The sequence below is a fragment of the Rhipicephalus sanguineus genome, chromosome 6 (genome assembly GCF_013339695.2).
Source record: "Rhipicephalus sanguineus isolate Rsan-2018 chromosome 6, BIME_Rsan_1.4, whole genome shotgun sequence".
In the NCBI taxonomy this organism is placed as follows: domain Eukaryota; kingdom Metazoa; phylum Arthropoda; class Arachnida; order Ixodida; family Ixodidae; genus Rhipicephalus; species Rhipicephalus sanguineus.
Genome location: NC_051181.1, coordinates 26,277,822 through 26,298,574, shown reverse-complemented (window position 1 = coordinate 26,298,574; position 20,753 = coordinate 26,277,822). Strand labels below are relative to the sequence as shown.

The following is a 20,753-nucleotide window of genomic DNA, read 5'->3' as shown; positions in this document are numbered from 1 at the left end:
CACCCTTACGACTTCTGGTGTACGCACCTCGGGGCAGAAGGACAGTGTTTCCAAAAGGCGACAAAACTGCAGCAGCCTGCCCCAATTCTTTTCGCTCGCTCGCTACAAACAGGTTCGAAACCACTGTGTCTCTCTATTGTTATGCACGAAAGTATAACTTAAGCAAATGTCAATAGCCACATCGTATCAATGAAATACGTTTCAAAAGCGAGCGCGGAAGGTGGAGTCATCCAGAATAAAATACACGTTGCGCGATATACTCAATTCTACAAGCTGTCGTAATCACACCCCTACGGCAGTGCTTCCGAATTTTGCAGTCAGTGGAAAGCTACTGTATCAGTCACACCACATGCACACACTTGCCGGCGCAGCCCCAATACTGTGCTGAATAGCACGACCCCAATGTATTTCGAGTATAGGCTTTAGTAGCTTTTTTCAGCCAGTTTGTCAGCCAAATACACCGATAAAGCACATATGTCACATCAGTAGTTAAGTTACATCACTAACGGATTTTTCATTCGAAGTGCAAATGTTGTAAGCGTAGTGAATGGAAGAAGTTTGTAAGGGAAATTCGTGTGTTTGTGAATTCGAGGGGAATTTCGAGGACTTCTGTGGGGATGACGAGGACAAAGGCGAGCCAGGTGCAGGTGGCACGCGCGGCGGCGGCTCGAGAAGAAAAACAAGGGAAGAAAAGGAACAGAAGCGCGGGTGGAACGCGCAGAGGATCAAGCTGGTCGAAGGACTCGTCGGACCAGGGCGCTGTCCGTGGAGCTCCTCTTGCCCATTCTTGGTAAGGGCGTGGGTTATGGTGCATGTCTGGTGGTGCAGACGTTGGCGGTGGCTCCTGTTGGGCACGCAGAACCAGTGCGCTGTCCGTGGAGCTCCTCCTGCCTGTTCCCGATGAGGCCTGGAGCCGAGGCTTGCCTAGTGCTACAGTTCCCAGGCGTGGCTCCTGCTGCGTCGGCGGGCGGGACTAGTACAACCGGTTCCTGATCGCCGCCGTCACCTGGGACGGCAGAAGGCCGTGTTCGGATACGAGGCCTAGAAGAGGCCTCTTCTTCGTGGCCGCACGCGGGACGTGCGCCACCTGCGTGCCTTGGCTCGCCTACAAGGGTTGCCGCAGTGCGCGAAGACTGACGCCTCCAGAAAACCTCATCGCCGACGAACCCGTGACACCTCGGTTTTTTCCTTAGGATGAACATTCCACCATTAGGACTTAGAGTTTAGTTTGTGTGTTTAGAGGGACACTAAAGGCAATAACAATTTATGTCAGAGTGAAAGATCAGTGTATGACAACGTCTAAAACGGCAATATTATCAACAGCAGTGCTATACTTACCGAGAAATTAACCTAAATGTATCACACGATGAGCGCCACGAGCGACATATTTGGAAATGATCCCAATGACGAGAGAGCGTCCGACTACAATTATTCACTCGTAATCAAACTAGCTGCAGTAAAAAAAAAAAAACCTTCCGTGCATCAAGAGACGTAATAAAATGCTGGTTGTTCGTTTCTGTTTGATTCATGGAAAAAGGAACCTCTTTGCGTTGCCATGGGGAACGGCGCGCGTGGTTCAGAGGTCAGTAAGGTAAAAAGTTGGGCGAGTTGGTATTTGTTCATGACTGAGGGGCGCGAGAAAACGGCACACAACGAAAAGAAGTACACGGGACGACGCGCTACTAGCAACTGCAATATTTTTATTCAGGAAAGACACATTTACACCGCACTGAAATCAAATCTAACCCAACCAGTCGCTGCAACGGGTAGCAACGGGTAGCTGCAAGCCTACATTTGAGCAGACAACTGTAATCTACAGGCACAGATGCTCAGCGGAGAGGGCGATTATAGAAGCCCTCTTTATTCAGAGGGAGGGGCGGGATTGCATCAGTCACCCCTCTATCATTCAGCAGGAAGGGGAGATAGCCTATCTACAACGGTACTTCACGTAGGCATGCTGGGCATATGGTTTTATATTTTTTTGGTCGACTCGTTGGGTTAGATTGGATTTCACTGCGGTATAAATATGTCTTTCGTGAATAAAAATATTTCAGTTGCGAGTAGGAGACACGGTCTCTCCATTAGCTCCTAGGTGGGAGCCCAGCCCAGCAGTGTGCCGGAAATGAATAAAAGTATCTTCTTCTTCTTCTAGTAGCGCGTTGTCCCGTGTACTTCTTTCGTGTGTGCCGTTTTCTGGCGCCCCGAGTCATCATGGTTCAAAGGTCCCGTTTTCACCGAAGGCGCTTCGCCCGGATCCCTGCCTCACCACGCGGTTGTGTCTCAGTGGTAGTTTCGGTATCGCGTACTGCCGCGTGTGTTTTGTGCGGCTCGTGAAAGTCGCTCTGACAGAAATTTTGACAAATGCCGCATGCATGTGATGTTGTCGGATGCCCGAATGGGGCACGCTGCCAGTGCACGCCGACGCACAGTAAAGGCGGGCAACGTTGGGCACGGCATCAGTTACGTGAGAGAAGACCGCTTTAAGGCTGGTGATTTGAAGTGCACTAACACGATTCGAACTACTAAAATGTGATTTAATTTCAAATAAGCACTTCCTCGGCACAAAAGTAGCACTAAGAGGTTTCTGGATCGCGATTAAAATAGTGAACGTGGACCTAATATTTGCCTGCACTGTCCCTTTAACTCCGTGCATGTTTGTATGGCGTGATTGTCCCTGTAGTGTCTTTTGTTTGATAAATGTTGTCTCGAGCTCACTCGTGCGTCTTCTTTCTCGTTCATTCCGTTAGCCACGCACACGCACACATGTTCAGCCCCACTGTCGTTACAATTTTCTGGCGTCCGCGACAGGACCAAGCTTTTCCGTACATCTTAGAGCCTTACGTTGATTGTGTGTGGTGGACGGAAATGATGAAAAGAGAACGCTCGTTGAGTTAGGAAAGGAGATGAGACTCAGTGGAGAGGCCTCACAGGCATGAGTTAGCGCAGAGCAGAAAGACATGATGGATCAGCGAGCTATGGAACGGGAAGAAGCGAGGACGGAGGCACAGGAGGAGGAAACACGCGAGAGTTAGCGCGTATAAAGGCTGAACGGGCGCTCCTCGAAGAGCGGCGCCGTTTCTTAGAGGCACAGCGTTCGAGTCAAGAGCTGTCGGTAATGAGACAGCTGATGGTCAGAGTTTTCGCAGCCCCAAAAATGATTCCTTCCTATAACGAGGGTAGCAATGAACTAGATGCCTACATACAAAGTTTGAAAGAGTGGCGTCTAGTCAAGGTTGGCCACAAGACAGGTGGGCCTTGTAGTTGAGTCTGTGTTTGACGGGCGAAGCACTAACGGCAGTAGGTCGGATGTCCGAAGAAGACGCTACCATTACGCCAAGCTGAAGCAGACGCTATTGCAGCGGTTCCGATACACGGAAGAAGGGTACCGTGTGTAGTTTCGGGATGCCAAGCCTGAAATGCTGAGTCCTCACGGCCGTTTGCTGGTTGTCTGCTAGGGTACTTTGACCGCTGGCAAGAGTTAGCCAAGACAGCGAAGACGTATGTAGCGCTACGAGACAAAATCGGGCTGAGCAGTTTTTACGATGCTGCGAAGAGAAGTTGATGATCTGACTGAAGGAAACAGGGTGTCATGACCTCAACACACTAGCAACGACAGCGGACCAGTACTTGGAAGCGCAAGACATCATAAATCTGCTAGAGAGAAGGAAGAAAAGGAAGAGAAGGCGAAGCCGCCAGGCCATTATAAAACAGCTACAACGACAGAAAGCAAAGCCTCTCTGTTTTCTTTGCAGCAAGCCGGGACAAGCTTCCGACTGCTGGACCAGATCCAGAGCACCGAAACTGTTGTAGCCTCGAGGGACGAGCAGAGCCAGAGTGGCCGTGAACGAGAACAGTAAGATGGTTTATTACTACTGAATACTGAGCACAAAAGAAACACTGAGCGCCCGGTTCACAGCGCTTATATTAGCCCCGAGAAGTTGGGGTGGCGCCGCCTGGCGAGAGGCGCGGATGACGTCACGGCAAGGACTCTTCGACGCCCGCCGTGGCGCGCCGGTATATCACGCGCTTGCTTCGTGCGCTGTTCCGCTGTTTACGTTCGCTTTTTGCCTGCCTTAAGCTTCAGATGAATGACGAAAACAGCATCGATAAGGTTCCTAGTAAACGGCAAAAAGTTATATGCATCTTTTCTTCACAGTCCCCAACGGTGTCCGCGCGCCGTCGTGCATCCTTTGAAAGGGGTGATCAGGTTTGTTGTGTCGCGCTGCTAACTTCGGGGATGAGTCTGATTCTCGACCACAGCAGCCGCATTTCGACGGGTGTGAAAAGCAACATTCCTCTACTTAGATACAGGGGCACGTTAAAGAATTCGAGGCGGTAAAAATTAATCTGCAGCGTGTCTCACAATCATGTCGTGGTCTGACACGCAAGACACCTTATCATATTATTAGGTTGTTTTGTTCACGGGCGATTCCTTTAAAAATATCATGGCTTCGCCTCCACAAGTGTTATATGCATCGGACGCATCCGCGATGGGCGGACAGCGTTCTTGCCGGTGTGCCAAGCCCCGCGCACGATTACGAAAGCGCATGCAGTATTGAGCTTCGCAAATATCTCGAAAGCGCTCGCCCGAGAGTACTGCCGCAGTTGTTGTGTTTGTTTTTCTTGCGTACTCGCTAACTCATCGTGTTGTTTAGTTTCACGTTTTTCTCGCAATAATTTAGGGGCTTCATTTCACAACATAAAAAAGTTGAGGTTAATTGCGGAAACTCCTTATTGGTGTCAGATTGTTCTTTATACAGCATCGTAGCAACGGCGCTGTTCACTTGTGTAAGTACTATAGTTTAGATAGCCAGCTCATAAACTAATTTTTTTTTTTGCGTTTGATATTGTCACGTGCTCGTGACGTCGATGAAGACAGCAGTCGGCGTTTGCAGGATGAAACTGTTTATTTGGCCGAACTTGTGGCCGGAAAATGAGAACTAGAACTACAGCAATACACGCTGTACAAATATAGCGGCGAACAGGGCGTCGTCCGTCGATCAACTGACAAGCGGTCAATCGCGTCGGCTTTTATACAGGCGGTATCGAACTTTCCAGCAATATCGCTGGTGGCGGCGTTATCTCTAGACAAAGCTGGAACGTTCGCGTGCGGGGCGCAATCTTAACAGAACGATCTACTATAGACGTGAAGCTTCTCGAACAATGCTTCGCGGACAGCGTCGAGCGTTGATAACCGTCCCTGCCGGTCAAACCCGAATACATCAAAACAAGACAAGAAGTGGGCGTGGCATTGCCCCCCTCTGAAAAAGCATCGTCCCGATGCTTGTGAAAGAACATAGAAGAGAGAAAAAAAACAAGTGCATACACAAATAAATTACAATAACAAAGGAAAAAAATAGAGTCCCCAGGTTCGCTAACGCGCAAAAAACGGCTTAAGGCGCACGACATGGACGACTTCAGGTCGTGCGCGGCGTCGCTGGGAGTTCGTAATGCCGTCCGGGATCACCTCGTAGTCAAGAGCGCCGAGGCGTCGAAGAACCTTGTATGGCCCGAAGTATCGCCGAAGGAGTTTTTCGCTAAGCCCACGTCGGCGTATCGGCGTCCAGACCCAAACACGGTCGCCGGGCTGGTATTCCGCGAAGCGTCGTCGAAGATTGTAGCGACGGCTGTCGGTGTGCTGCTGGGTCTTGATGCGCAGGCGGGCGAGCTGTCGAGCTTCTTCGGCACGTTGTAAGTAAGCGGCGGCATCGAGGTTTTCTTCGTCGGTGACGTTGGGTAGCATGGCGTCGAGCGTCGTCGCCGGGCTCCTTCCGTAGACCAACTTGTACGGAGTCATCTGCGTCGTTTCTTGGACGGCCGTGTTGTATGCGAAGGTCACATACGGAAGGATGGCATCCCACGTCTTGTGTTCGACGTCGACATACATGGCCAACATGTCGGCGATGGTCTTGTTTAGCCGCTCGGTCAGGCCATTTGTCTGTGGGTGGTACGCTGTGGTCCGGCGGTGGCTTGTTTGGCTGTATCTCAGTATTGCCTGAGTTAGGTCAGCAGTAAACGCCGTACCTCTGTCGGTGATGAGAACTTCTGGGGCGCCATGACGCAGGACGATGTTCTCAACGAAGAACTTCGCTACCTCGGCGGCACTGCCTCTAGGCAGGGCCCTCGTCTCGGCGTAGCGGGTGAGGTAGTCTGTAGCTACGACGATCCATTTGTTTCCGGTATTGGACGTCGGGAACGGACCCAGTAAGTCCATCCCGATTTGCTGGAACGGCCGTCGAGGTGGCTCGATAGGCTGCAGAAGTCCGGCTGGCCTAGTGGGCGGTGTCTTGCGTCGCTGACAGTCCCGGCAGGTCTTCACGTAACGAGTGACGTCGGCGGAAAGGCGCGGCCAGTAGTACTTCTCCTGTATTCTTGCTAGCGTGCGAGAAACACCCAGGTGTCCAGCCGTCGGGTCGTCGTGCAGAGCCTGGAGGACCTCTGGCCGCAATGTCGAGGGTACCACGAGAAGGCTATCGGCTCGAAGCGGTGAGAAGTTCTTCTTTAGGAGAACACCGTTGCGCAAGAAAAATGACGCAGTCCCCGCGTGAATACCTTCGGAACAACGGTGGTCCTGCCCTCGAGGTATTCCACAAGGCCCCTGAGTTCTGGATCCGTTCGCTGTCGTTCGGCGAAGTCGTCGGCACTTATGATTCCCAAGAAGGAGTCGTCCTCCTTGTCGTCCTGCGGCGGTGGGTCGACGGGGGCGCGAGACAGGCAGTCAGCGTCGGAGTGTTTCCTTCCGGACTTGTAAACGACGGTAATGTCGAATTCTTGAAGTCGTAGGCTCCACCGTGCGAGGCGACCTGAAGGGTCCTTCAAGTTAGCTAGCCAACACAATGCGTGGTGGTCGCTCACAACTTTGAAGGGCCTGCCGTAGAGGTAGGGGCGAAACTTGGATGCAGCCCAGATGATCGCTAGGCACTCCTTTTCTGTTGTGGAATAGTTCGTTTCTGCCTTTGATAGCGACCGGCTAGCATAACTGATGACCCTTTCCTGCCCGTCAGTCTTCTGCACAAGGACGGCGCCGAGTCCTACGCTGCTTGCGTCGGTGTGGATTTCCGTATCGGCGTATTCGTCGAAATGTGCTAGTATAGGAGGCATCTGAAGGCGTCGTTTCAGTTCTTCAAATGCTTCGATTTGCGCCGTTTCCCACTTGAATGGCACGTCGGTCTTCGTGAGGTGAGTTAGCGGTTCGGCGATTCGTGAAAATTCCTTGACAAAGCGCCTGTAGTAGGCGCACAAGCCGAGAAAACGGCGCACGGCTTTCGTGTCGGTGGGGGGCGGGAAGGCAGCGATGGCAGCTGTTTTCCGCGGGTCTGGGCGAACACCACCCTTGCTGATCACGTGACCCAAAAACAGCAGCTCCTCGTATGCAAAGCGGCACTTTTCAGGCTTCAAGGTGAGGCCAGAAGTCTTGATTGCTTGTAGTACAGTGTCAAGGCGCCGGAGGTGTTCGTCGAAGCTTGAGGCAAACACAATGACGTCGTCCAAGTACACAAGGCAAGTCTGCCACTTCAGTCCAGCCAGCACGGTGTCCATAACGCGCTGGAACGTCGCAGGTGCCGAGCAAAGACCAAAGGGCATAACCTTGAACTCGAAGAGGCCGTCTGGTGTTATAAAGGCAGTCTTCTCTCGGTCTCTCTCGTCGACTTCGATTTGCCAATAGCCGGTCTTGAGGTCCATCGACGAAAAGTACCTCGCGTTGTAGAGTCGATCCAGGGTGTCGTCTATCCGTGGGAGAGGGTAGACGTCCTTCTTCGTGATTTTGTTCAGGCGGCGATAATCGACGCAGAAGCGTAGGGTTCCGTCTTTCTTCTTCACTAACACCACGGGTGACGCCCATGGACTCTTCGACGGCTGGATGATGTCGTCGCGTAGCATTTCGTCGACTTGTTTCTTTATGGATTCGCGTTCTCGCGTTGAAACTCTGTACGGGCTCTGCCGGAGTGGCCTGGCATTTTCCTCTGTTATGATGCGATGTTTTGCGACTGGGGTCTGGCGGATTCTTGACGATGACGAAAAGCAGTCCCTGTATTTCAAGAGCAGGGTTTTGAGCTGTTCTTGTTTATGCTTCGGAAGGCTAGGATTAACGTCGAAAACTGGTTGAGAAGCTTGGTTCGTCGGTGTTGGCTCGGAAGAATCGGCGATGGCGAAAGCCATCGACGTAGCCGTGATTTCTTCGATGTAGGCGACTGTCGTGCCTTTGTTTACGTGCTTATACTCGTTGCTAAAATTTGTGAGCATCACTGTTGCTTTGCCTCCCCGCAACTCTGCTATTCCTCTTGCGACGCAAATCTCGCGGTTAATCAACTGGTGCTGGTCGCCTTCAATGACGCCTTCCAGGTCTGCTACTTTCTGAGAGCCGACGGAAATGATGACGCTGGAGCGAGGGGGAATGGTGACTTGGTCTTCCAGCACATTCAAGGCATGCTTCCCTGGCGGCGTGTACCGCGGTAATGCTTTTTCTGTAGATAGTGTTATCGACTTCGATCTGAGGTCGATGACTGCACCATGAAGGCCTAAGAAGTCCATACCAAGGATGACATCTCGGGAGCAATGCTGAAGGACTACAAAGCTTGCGGGATAAATCCGGTTGTTGATGGAGACCCTCGCTGTGCAGATTCCTGCCGGCGTTACTAGGTGACCTCCCGCTGTGCGGATTTCGGGGCCTTCCCAGGCGGTCTTGACTTTCTTCAGCTTCGTCGCGAACGGTCCACTGATGACGGAATAGTCGGCTCCAGTATCGACGAGAGCGGTGACGTTGTGGCCGTCGATGAGAACGTCGAGGTCACTCGTTCGTCGCCTACCGTTTCGATTTGGTCGCGGCGTCGGATCACGGCTACGTCGGTTTGTCCCGCTGCTTCGTCGTTGTGTCGTCAGGTCTTCTTCGGGCCGTGAAGTTTCGACGTCAGGGCTTCGTTCGGCTTGCGGCGTGTTCTTTAGATGTCGTTGCGGCGTTGTCGTCGGCGGCGGAGGATCTTCGGTATTTCGTCGTACAGCAACCGCACCTCCATCGGTTGCTGCCCTTAGTTTTCCGGATACGGGCTAGGTGACCGGCCCCGAGTTGGGCCAGTGTATGGTCGGCGTTGGGGAGAGACGTAGCGGCCTGGCGACGGCGAACGGGAAGGTTGTCGGGGCGTCCATTGCGTTCCCGCGAGGTAGTCGGCGATGTCACGTGGTCTTTCCCCTCGCTGTGGACGCGGCGCGTCGATGGCGAATCCACGCAGTCCCATCTGTCGGTACTGGCAGCGGCGGTATGTGGCCAGCTTCTCCGCAATGGTAACAGAGTTGCGGTGGTCGGGGGCGCGCCAACGTCGGTCTTCCTCGGCGTGATCGTTGGCCGCTGGCGGCGGTGTGACGTCGGTGGCGGCGGCGGTGGTGCCTGGCGGCGGAACTGTTGAGGCGGCGCGGCGTCTTGACTTGGGCGAGGAGGGGGGCGTTGCGTCGGGCTGCAGCAGCATAGGTCACTGCTTGCAGCGGCTGCGCTGACTCGGGGGTGCCAGAGACTGCTGGATTTCCTCTCGCGATGTCAGCGATCGACGCAACTTCAGGCTGTGGTGAGGGTAAGAGCTTGCGTAGTTCTTCCGCACGATCGCTCGATCGTTCGCGCAGTCGTCGGAGCGGACAGATGAACAACTGGTTTTTTCTTGAATCGATCGGCGATTATACTGCCGGTTGCGCATTTCCAACGTCTTCTCAATCGCGTCGCCTCTGAGACAAACTCTTGGACTGTCACGGGTGGGTTCCGCATTAGCCCAGCGAAGAGCTCTTGCTTACCCCTCGCAAGCAAGCAGACTTTCTTGTCTCGGGCATGGCTGGTCGCGGGTCGGAACAGTCTGCTCTCTCTTCCGCGTACAGCACCACGTTCTCGTTTGGAAGCTGCACACGGTTTCCAGCAGAGCTGCGGCCCTCTCCTTGCGGACGACACTCGTGAATGTGGCAAGGAATCTTGTGCGAAAAATGTCCCACGTCGTGAGGCTTCGCTCTTGGTTCTCGAACCAAGTTCGGGCAGAGCCTCCAAGGCGAAGTAGACATGTCTTAACTTGTCTTCATCGGTCATTCGTTAAAAATGGCGACGCGTCGTACTCCAGCCAACTTTCCGGGTCTTCAGCAGATGATCCGTGAAAGGTCGGTGGTTCCTTTGGGCGCTGTAGCAGCACGGGTGCAAGCGGCATGGTTGCTGTCATTGTCGCTGTTGTGTTGGTCATGATCGGGGTCTTCCTGGTCTTGTCGGGTAAAGGCTGGTATTCTGGAGGTAGTCCTTGTGCCCTGCGGCTTGCTCGCTGTTCGGGGTAGGCGTCGATGTCTTCGTTGCGGCCCGGACTGGGTTCACGGCCTGACGGGGGCGACCGGAACATGAGCGAAGCAGCACCTCCACAGATGTCACGTGCTCGTGACGTCGATGAAGACAGCAGTCGGCGTTTGCAGGATGAAATGTTTATTTGGCCGAACTTGTGGCCGGAAAATGAGAACTAAACTACAGCAATACACGCTGTACAAATATAGCGGCGAACAGGGCGTCGTCCGTCGATCAACTGACAAGCGGTCAATCGCGTCGGCTTTTTATACAGGCGGTATCGAACTTTCCAGCAATATCGCTGGTGGCGGCGTTATCTAGACAAAGCTGGAACGCGCGTGCGGGGCGCAATCTTAACAGAACGATCTACTATAGACGTGAAGCTTCTCGAACAATGCTTCGCGGACAGCGTCGAGCGTTGATAACCGTCCCTGCCGGTCAAACCCGAATACATCAAAAACAAGACAAGAAGTGGGCGTGGCAATATACCCCTGAGCACCATGAACCTTTATGTGGACATGACGTGCGAGACCATTAATTGAATCATTAAGGCGAAGGACGTTCAATTAATACGTGGGCCACGTCACTGAGAGTGAAACAGTTCAAAACGCTCATTTCGACTTTCAGGCGTTGTTTTGAAGACGATTGTTATCAACAGTGCGCCCACGAGAATTTAACATTACCGCTCGTGACCCGGCGCTGATCGGACCAGCAGTTCATGCAAATCGGGGTATACGGCCACATAATACCAGACGAGTGTTGAGAAGAAATGTTTACATAATCCAAGTATACTAATACCTCAGAATTTCCCGAAATTATTGTGTGCGTGGCAGTATTATTTTGTTTAATTTTCCGGATGTATTAAGTGATTCGTTACGATAGACAGATTAATCTGAAGTCTTCTGTAGCAGAAGGCGCAATTCTGTCAAATCACCTAGATAATCTGCAAAGGCAGACGTAACTTGTACAATGTATTTAGTGAATTGAAAACGTCTTAATTTAATTTGTAATCTGCGGGAGGCGTGTTCTAACCGTGGAGTCTACGCCAAGCTGTAATGAAGTTAGAACCATTAGCGTAAATTTTTTAGCACCGATGTCTTGGAGTACGCGGTGAAAACAAAAAAATGTCTTGCTCTCGTGCGTCACCATTTTCACGGCGAAGCTTCCGTTCGGACGGGGATTCGCCCATTATAGCTATATTATCCAAACTTTCTACAGCTTACTAAACTTTCGCTAGTAGCGTAAACTTCAACCTTCTCCCTTGGGAGATTTGCATCGCAAGAATGAGCAGCAATCACCACCGTATCGCGAAGGAGCGGGTACGCGGCGGGCGCGGAAAAAGGCGATCCTCGGCCGCGGAGCGAGCGAGTCCTTGCCGTGACGTCACATCGCCGCGACTGCCGCGCCGCCAGTGTTCGTTCTCGGGGCTAATAGCCATGAAGCACCGGCGCTATCAGCGTGACGTCACACTGGCTTCGCATGACACCCACTCCTTCCTACAATGTTATGGCCTATACCAATCGGGAGGTTTTCTTGTACGAGCACTGCGTCGAAGAGTCTGAGCACCCAGAGGAGACGCAGGTATTCGCAGAGGGGACGCTGCCGGGGCAGAGCCTTGATGTGGACTTGCATTTGGTTGTTCCGAGGGATCTGAGTCTCCGGGTGGCTCCGGTGGTGCGGTAGCAGACCTGGGAGGCTCACGAACCGGAAGGGGACGGGGGCTCGTAGGAGGGGCTTCGGACCCAGGGTCTGGAATTGAGCTGGGCACGAAACAGGGACGCTCACTGGGGCCTTCTTCGACACTCTCAAAGTAGCGCGGACGTAAATTGTCTACATGCGTGAACCTGTTTTCGGATCCTACGCGCACAAGGTACGTAACGGCACTGCACCTTCTTTCGATGACACCTATCAGCCACTTGGGATCACCTGGACGAAGGCCCAGAACGCTTTCCCCCTCTTTGTAAGCTCTTTCCGACCCTCTTCTTTCGTCAACTTGGGCCTTTACTTTGGAGAACCGTTTCCATCCGTCTCTCCATGTCTGGCTGTAGCATAGTCAGGCGAGTGCGGGGCGACCACGACAAAAACAGTTCTGCTGGTGTCTGCCCCGTGGTTGTGGTCGGTGTGTTCCGGTACCTGAACAGAAAGAGATCTATGCGGTGCTGTAGGGTCTTACTCTGGCCCGATGACCTTTCGTCGAGAAGCTGTCGCGTAAGATCCCGTTTCACCGTCTGGACGCATCTCTCGGCGCTTCCATTGGATGCGGGGTGGTAGGGAGGTGTTCTGGTGTGCCGCACTCCGTTCTTAAGCAGGAACTTTGTGAAACTCTTTGCCGTGAACTGAGGCCCGTTGTCCGTAACAACCTCCTCTGGAAGGCCATACGATGCGAACACCCCACGCAGCCTCTCGACGGTCTTCTCGGTCGTTGTTGAATTCATCACAAACACCTCCACCCACTTGGAGTGGGAATCCACCAGCACGAGGAGCCACTTGTTGTCTGCGAATGCAAAATCCAGGTGGATTCGCTGCCATCTGCGGCTCGGCCAACCCCAAGTTTGTAGTGGGGCCTTAGGTGATTGAGGATCTGTTTGTAAAGCTGGCCGGTTGCAATATTTCACGGTGTTGGATTTGTCCACTGCATACCAGCAGTTGGAATTGCATCCCCAGTAGTGGTGCCTAAACCAAACAACCAGGTCAGGGTGTGGGGATTTCAAGGTGACACTAAACCCATGCCTAAGAACTGATCATTACCCTCTTCCCGTGATTGAGGATCTGTTTGTAAAGCTGGCCGGTTGCAAATATTTCACGGTGTTGGATTTGTCCACTGCATACCAGCAGTTGGAATTGCATCCCCAAGCGCAGTCGCTAGTCGTGATCAACACGCATTTGGGTTTATTCAAGTATACGCGCTTACCCTATGGCATAACGAGTGCACCTTCGATTTTCCAGGCAGTTATGGATGAGGAGTTGAAAGGACTTGATCGGGTAGCGTGCTATCTAGACGACGTGCTGATAGCAGGAGCTACCTTTGAGGAATGTTTCCACAAAGTGGAAATTGTGCTGTCCCGGGTTTCGGCACCACTACTAGTGGCGTCGCCCATTCACTCTGCTGAACAGGTACTAACACTCCGGTTTTCACGAGGTTCTGCAGTTCCGAAGACACTGCTTCTTTAACTGCAAAAGGTACCGACCGCGCTTTACAAAAAACGGGTGTGCTATTCTCTTTAAGCACTAACTTAATGGCCCTGTTCTTAATTAGACCCAAGGTAGGCTCAAAAATCTTAGCATATTTTTTTAAGCAACAACGCCACTTTGTCCAAGCAAACCCCATGCACACTAGCCCAGTCTAACTTCAGTGCTGACAGCCAGTCTCGCCCCAACAGCATAGTGTTAGTACTCTCGTTTGTTTTCACGACAATTAGCGGAAGTTGCTTGTGCTGACCATTGTGCTCTACGGAAACGTTTAGCTTCCCTTTTACCGTCAGCGGAGTGCCTCCGTAGGTTTTTAGCTTAAGATTGCATGGCTCTAAAGGTAGGCTGGGCCAGTATTTCTTGCACAGTGACTCTGGTACAATTGACACAGACGCCCCTGTGTCAATCTGCATGCGCACACTTTTCTGATCTAGCTTCAGGCAAATTTCGTAGAGTCTGGTGCGCCCCTCACAGGAATAGATATTGTACAGCACATGTTCACCCGCGTCACTTTCCTCGTCTATCACGTTCGCAGCGTCTCTACCTCTGTCCCTACACATCTTCGCTTAGTGTCCAACCCGTTTACACACCCGACAACGGTACTTGCGAAATTTGCAGATAGATGCTTCATGCTCTGAGCCGCATCGGAAACAGTGCAATGGTTCCGCCCCCCTGGTGCCAGCAGGCATCCCGAAGTTTCTTCTCTCCAGCGTGGTGGGCGTTTCCCGCTATCTGTTTTGCGGTTAAGGGCGCTGATCATTCCTTGCGCCGACTTGGGCTGAAAATCCTGGCTTTCTTTCCGGGCCAACTCGATACTCCTAGCGATATCGCAGGCCTCTTTAAAAGCCAGCTTGCTTGTCTTTAGCAGCTCTGCTTGTGTTTCTTTGTCACAAAGTCCTGCCACAAACCGGTCGCGCAGAGCGTCGTCCAGAAACGTTCCGAAATCACAGGATGTCGCCAACCGCTTCAGCTCTACAGCGAAGGCTGTCACCGCTTGCCCATCTTGTTGGAAACAGCGATTGAATTTGAAACGCTCGGCAATCACGGAGTTTTGGGAACGTACTGCTCTTTCAGTGTCTGTACTAACTGTGGTACGTCTTGTTTTCTGGCTTTTCTGGCTCCAGCAACGTTTTCAGAGTTTTATAGGCCTTCTTTCCTATTGCCGTTATGAACACTGACACCTTCAGGTCGTCGCTCACCTGGGAGGCCTTCAGGAAGTGGTCGAACCGCTCCACGTAGGACTGAAAATCTTCGTCACCGTCTCGATGAACTGATCGAACCTTCCCAACGTCGCCATCCTGCCTGTATCTTCGCAGCGCTTCGGAACCGCCGCTAATGGTGTCTTGTAGCCCAGTGGAATTCGGGTCCCACCTCGTCGCCAGTCTGTTGTAGCCTCGAGGGACGAGCAGAGCCAGAGTGGCCGTGAACGAGAACAGTAAGATGGTTATTACTACATGAATACTGAGCACAAAAGAACACTGAGCGCCCGGTTCACAGCGCTTATATAGCCATGAAGCACCGGCGCTATCAGCGTGACGTCACACTGGCTTCGCATGACAGAAACCATCACCAGGCTGGAAGTGCAAGGACGGTTATAGCGCCGACACGTGCTCTATTGGCTCTGTGAGACATTGTGAAGCTTTATGCACTGTCCTAAGACATAATGAATTGAAGGGTGAGCAGGAAAACAACGAATGCCTACCCAAACAAGTGAATGCAACAGGCATTTTATGCTCAACGTTGCCCAGGGATGTACAACGTGCTGTGGAGGGTGGAAACAGATGCCGACGGTCACGGGTCGTCTTGAAGGCAACTTGGTGACTGCCCTTCAAGATACCGGCTGCAACGCGGTTGTAGTAAAACGGTCACTTGTTTCCGACACCAAGGTAACCGCAAGACCCCCGTTATACGCCTACTTGACCGTTCGGAAAGAGTTCGCCAGAGGCCGAAGTATTTATTGATACCCCGTTTTTTCAAGGCCTTTCTCGCGCTGTGATGTTATCCTTGGCAACATCGAGGGTGCTGTTCCGATTGTGGATTCTGATGGCGAGCAAAGTTCATCAAAAGAGGAAGGCAAGGATATAGGCACAAAGCGTGAAGAATTGAAGGAACAATGGAAGGCAGCGGCAGGGAAGGTGGGAAAACAACAAGAAAAATTACCTGCACTACAGGTTAATCCGCTAAACGTCAGCCCAGAAGAATTGCAGGAATTGGAAAGCACAGATCCGACACTGGAGGCCTGTTTCCAAGCCTTGAATAAGATAACTACGTCCAAGAAACGAGCTACTGTCGAGTTCGTGTGCCACGTCATCCTTTTCCGGCGCTATCGTACTGCGGAGCGGCGAGACTTCGAACACTGGTGGTTCCGAAGAAGCTACGGGCCACAGTTATGAAGATGGCACACGAGGGTTTGCTCGCTGGACATCAGGGGCAATAGAGGTCCACAGACCGTGTTGAGCAGTTTCATTGGCCTGGAGTGCAAGCGGATGTCACACGCTTTCTAAAGTCATGTGACATATGTCAACGAACAGTGCCGAAGGCCCCTCGTGGGTCGTGTGCCTTTGGGGAATATTGTCACGCGGTCTTGACGTCGACGAAGACAGCAGTCGGCGTTTGCAGAATGGAACTTATTTGGCCGAACTTGTGGCCGGAAAAATGAGAACTAGAACTACAGCAATACACGCTGTACAATGATAGCGGCGAACAGGGCGTCGTCCGTCGATCAACTGACAAGCGGTCAAGTGCGTCGGCTTTTATACAGGTGCTATCGAACTTTCCAGTGATATCGCTGGTGGCGGCGTTATCTCTCGATAAAGCTGGAACATTCGCGTGCGGCGCGAAATCTTAGCAAAACGATCTACTACAATCGAGAAGTTTCTCGAACACTGCTTCGCGGACAGCCTCGAGCGTTGATAACCGTGCTTGCTGGTCAAACCCCAAAAAACATCAAAATAAAACAAGAAGTGGGCGTGGCATTGCCGCCTCTGAAAAAGCATCGTCCCGATACTTGTGAAAGAACAAAGAGAAAAAACAAGTTTATACATAAATAAATTACAATAACAAAGGTAAAAGTAGAGTCCCCAGATTCGCTAACGTGCACAAAACGGCTAAGACGCACGACATGGACGACTTCAGGTTGTGCGCGGCGTCGCTGGGAGCTCGTAATGCCGTCCGGGATGACCTCGTAGTCAAGAGCGCCGAGACGTCGAAGTACCTTGTACGGTCCGAAGTATCGCCGAAGGAGTTTTTCGCTAAGGCCACGTCGGCGTATCGGCGTCCAGACCCAGAGACGGTCGCCGGGCTGGTATTCCACGAAGCGTCGTCGAAGATTGTAGCCACGGCTGTCGGTGTGCTACTGGGTCTTGATGCGCAGGCGGGCGAGCTGTCGAGCTTCCTCGGCACGTTGTAAGTAAGCGGCGGCGTCGAGGTTTTCTTCGTTGGTGACATTCGGTAGCATGGCGTCCAGTGTCGTCGCCGGGCTCCTTCCGTAGACCAACTTGTACGGCGTCATCTGCGCCGTTTCTTGGACGGCCGCGTTGTAAGCGAAGATCACGTACGGAAGGACGGCGTCCCACGTCTTGTGCTCAACGTCGATGTACATGGCCACCATGTCGGCGATGGTCTTATTTAGACGCTCGGTGAGCCCATTGGTCTGCGGGTGGTAGGCGGTGGTGCGGCGGTGGCTCGTCTCGCTGTATTTTAATATCGCCTGAGTTAGGTCCGCAGTAAAGACGGTACCTCTGTCTGTGATGAGGAGCTCTGGGGCGCCATGACGCAAGACGATGTTCTCCATGAAGAACTTGGCTACCTCGGCGGCACTGCCTTTGGGCAAGGCCTTTGTCTCGGCGTAGCGGGTGAGGTAGTCAGTTGCTACGACGATCCACTTGTTGCCGGAAGGCGATGTCGGGAACGGCCCAGTAGGTCCATCCCGATTTGCTGGAACGGCCGGTGAGGCGGTTCGATTGGCTGCAGAAGTCCCGCGGGCCTAGTCGGCGGTGCCTTCCGTCGCTGGCAATCTCGGCAAGTCTTGACGTAGTGGCCGACGTCGGCAGCAAGGCGTGGCCAGTAGTATTTTTCCTGTATTCTGGCGAGCGTATGGGAAACACCGAGGTGCCCAGCCGTCGGGTCGTCGTGTAGGGCCTGGAGGACTTCTGGTAGCAATGATGAGAGCACGACAAGAAGGTAGTCGGTTCGAAGTGGCGAAAAGTTCTTCATGAGAACGCCGTTCCGTAAGAAAAACGACGGCAGTGCTTGCTTGAATACCTTCGGAACAACGACAGTCTTGCACTCGAGGTACTCCATAAGGCCCCCCAGTTCCGCGTCGGCTCGTTGCCTTTCGGCGAAGTCGTCGGCACTTATATTTCCGAGGAAGCAGTCGTCGTCGTCCTCTTGCGGCGGCGCGTCCACGGGGGCTCGGGACAGGCAGTCGGCGTCAGAGTGTTTTCGTCCGGACTTGTACACGACGGTAATGTCGAATTCTTGAAGCCTCAGACTCCATTGTGCGAGACGACCGGAAGGGTCCTTCAAGTTAGCTAGCCAACATAAGGCGTGATGGTCACTGACAACTTTGAAGGGCCTGCCATAGAGGTAGGGGCGAAACTGACGTAGCCCAGATGATGGCAAGGCATTCCTTTTCTGGCTTCTGCCTTGGATAGTGACCGGCTAGCATAACTGATAACCCTTTCAAGCCCGTCAGTCTTTTGCACAAGGACGGCACCGAGTCCTACGCTGCTTGCGTCGGTGTGTATTTCCGTTTCGGCGCAATCGTCGAAATGCGCAAGTATGGGTGGCGTCTTCAGGCGTCGTTTAAGTTCTTGAAATGCTTGCACTTGCGCCGTTTCCCACCTGAATTCCACTTTAGTCTTCGTGAGAAGCGTAAGTGGTTTGGCGATCCGTGAAAAGTTTTTGACGAAGCGTCTGTAATAGGCGCATAAGCCGAGAAATCGGCGCACGGCCTTCTTGTCTGTGGGTGGCGCGAAGTCGGCGATGGCAGCTGTTTTCCGCGGGTCTGGGCGCACTCCATACTTGCTGATCACATGACCCAGAAACAGGAGCTCGTCGTATGCGAATCGGCACCTTTCTGGCTTCAGGGTCAGTCGAGAGGTCTTGATTACTTGAAGTACTGCCTCAAGCCGCCGGAGATGCTCGTCGAAGGTCGAAGAAAAACACGACGACGTCGTCCAAATACACAAGACACGTCTGCCACTTCAATCCAGCCAGTACAGTGTCCATGACGCACTGGAACGTCGCAGGTGCCGAGCAAAGACCGAAAGCCATGACCTTGAACTCAAAGAGGCTGTCGGTTGTTATAAAAATGGTCTTCTCTCGGTCTCTTACATCTACTTCGACCTGCCTATGCCGGTCTTGAGGTCCATCGACGAAAAGTACGTCGCGTGTGAAGTCGATCCAGGGTGTCGTCTATCCGTGGGAGGGGGTACACGTCCTTCTTCGTGATTTTATTCAGGCGCCGATAATCAACGCAGAAGCGCAGTGCCCCATCCTTCTTCTTCACTAACACCACAGGTGACGCCCACGGACTCTTTGAAGGCTGGATGATGTCGTCGCGTAGCATTTCGTCGACTTGTTTCTTTATGGCCTCACGTTCTCGCGTCGAAACTCTGTAGGGGCTCTGTCGGAGTGGTCGAGAATCTTCTTCTGTTATAATGCGGTGCTTAGCAAGGGGCGTTTGTCGGACCCGCGATGACGTCGAGAAACAGTCTTTGTATTGCAGGAGCAGGATTTTGAGCTGGTCTTGCTTGACCTTCGGAAGGTTCGGGTTGACGTCAAAATCCGGTTCGGGACCTCTATTCGTCGAAGCAGGTTCGGCAGCATCGAAGAGGGCGAAAGCATCGCTGGCGGCTACACATTCGTCGATGTAGGTAACCGTCGTACCCATGTTGAGGTGCCTATATTCGTGGCTGAAGTTTGTCAGCAGTACCTTTGCTTTACCGTCATGCAGCTCGGCGATACCTCTTGCGACACAAGCTTGACGATTCAGGAGTAGTTGCTGATCGCCGTCGATTACGCCTTCAAGGTTCGCAGGTTTTTCGGTGCCGTCGGAAATAATGACGCTGGAGCGCGGTGGTGGAACGGTCACGTGCTCTGCTATCACATTCAGTGCATGGTTCCCTGGCGTCTCGTGGGGCAGGAGCGCTTTGTCTGAGGTTAGTGTTATCGAATCAGACCTCAGGTCGATAACGGCGCCGTGGTCACTTAGGAAGTCCATTCCGAGTATCACATCCCTGGAGCAGTTTTGTAGGATTACAAAGCTCGCAGGATAAGTGCGGTTATTCATGGTGACTCTCGCCGTGCAGACACCAATCGGCGTTATCAGGTGGCCTCCAGCTGTCCGGATTTCGGGTCCACTCCAAGCGGTCTTTATTTCTTCAGCTGGTGGCGAATAGCCCACTGACGACGGAATAGTCGTCTCCGGTGTCGACGAGAGCTGTGATGCTGTGGCCGTCGATAAGAACATCGAGGTCGCTAGTTCGTCGTCTTGCGTTGCGGTTAGGTCGTGGCGTCGGATCACGGCTTCGTCGATATGTCCCGCTGTTGCGCAATACACATGTTTTGACGCCTGGCGCGATTGTACGCTTCTGCGAGGTAATCTTACACGCGTTAAAGGGACACTAAAGAGAAACAATCAATCGGCCTAGATCAATAAATTGGGCTCTGAGAACTATAATGTTGTCAATTTCGCCATCTTACGTTTATTAATAGAGGAGAAAATCAAGTTCGAAGTTTCATTTTTAAATTTCGCGCCGAAATCTCCCCGCGTGATGTCACGAATTTCAAAGTATATTGATCGTACTTTGGCGCCATTGGCTCAACAAAATTACCCCAAACTTAGTATGTTAAGTCTATGGCCCCTCAGAGGGCAATGTACATCATTTTTACCGATTAGGAACCAAGTAGTCCCTAGTAAGCGCCGATCAGGTGGGTCGCATGATCCGCAGGGTCTCCACCAAGAGGGGGACTTCGGTGCAGAGATGCGTTGCGGCTGGCGCACACTTTTGTAACCAGCAGGGTCATGTACTCCGTCCCTTGCCTCTACCTCCGCAAACATGAGGAAGAAAAAATGGAAGCCATAGTTAGGAAAACGTTAAAGAGAGCTCTTGATCTTCCAATCTCTGCATCCAACAGCCGTCTTAAGGCTTGGGTGTGGTGAACTCATACCAGGAGCTTAGGGAAGCCCACCTCCTCAACCAGTACACACGGTTGGCCCAAACACACACTCTGGCCAAAGTCTACTTGCGCGACTGCATAT

The 20,753-nt window shown here is 52.6% G+C and overlaps 1 pseudogene; it reads right to left on the bottom strand.

Moving 5' to 3' along the window:
• Positions 1-12,350: 12,350 nt before the first annotated feature.
• Positions 12,351-14,783, bottom strand: LOC119397139 (uncharacterized; annotated as a pseudogene).
• Positions 14,784-20,753: the final 5,970 nt, after the last annotated feature.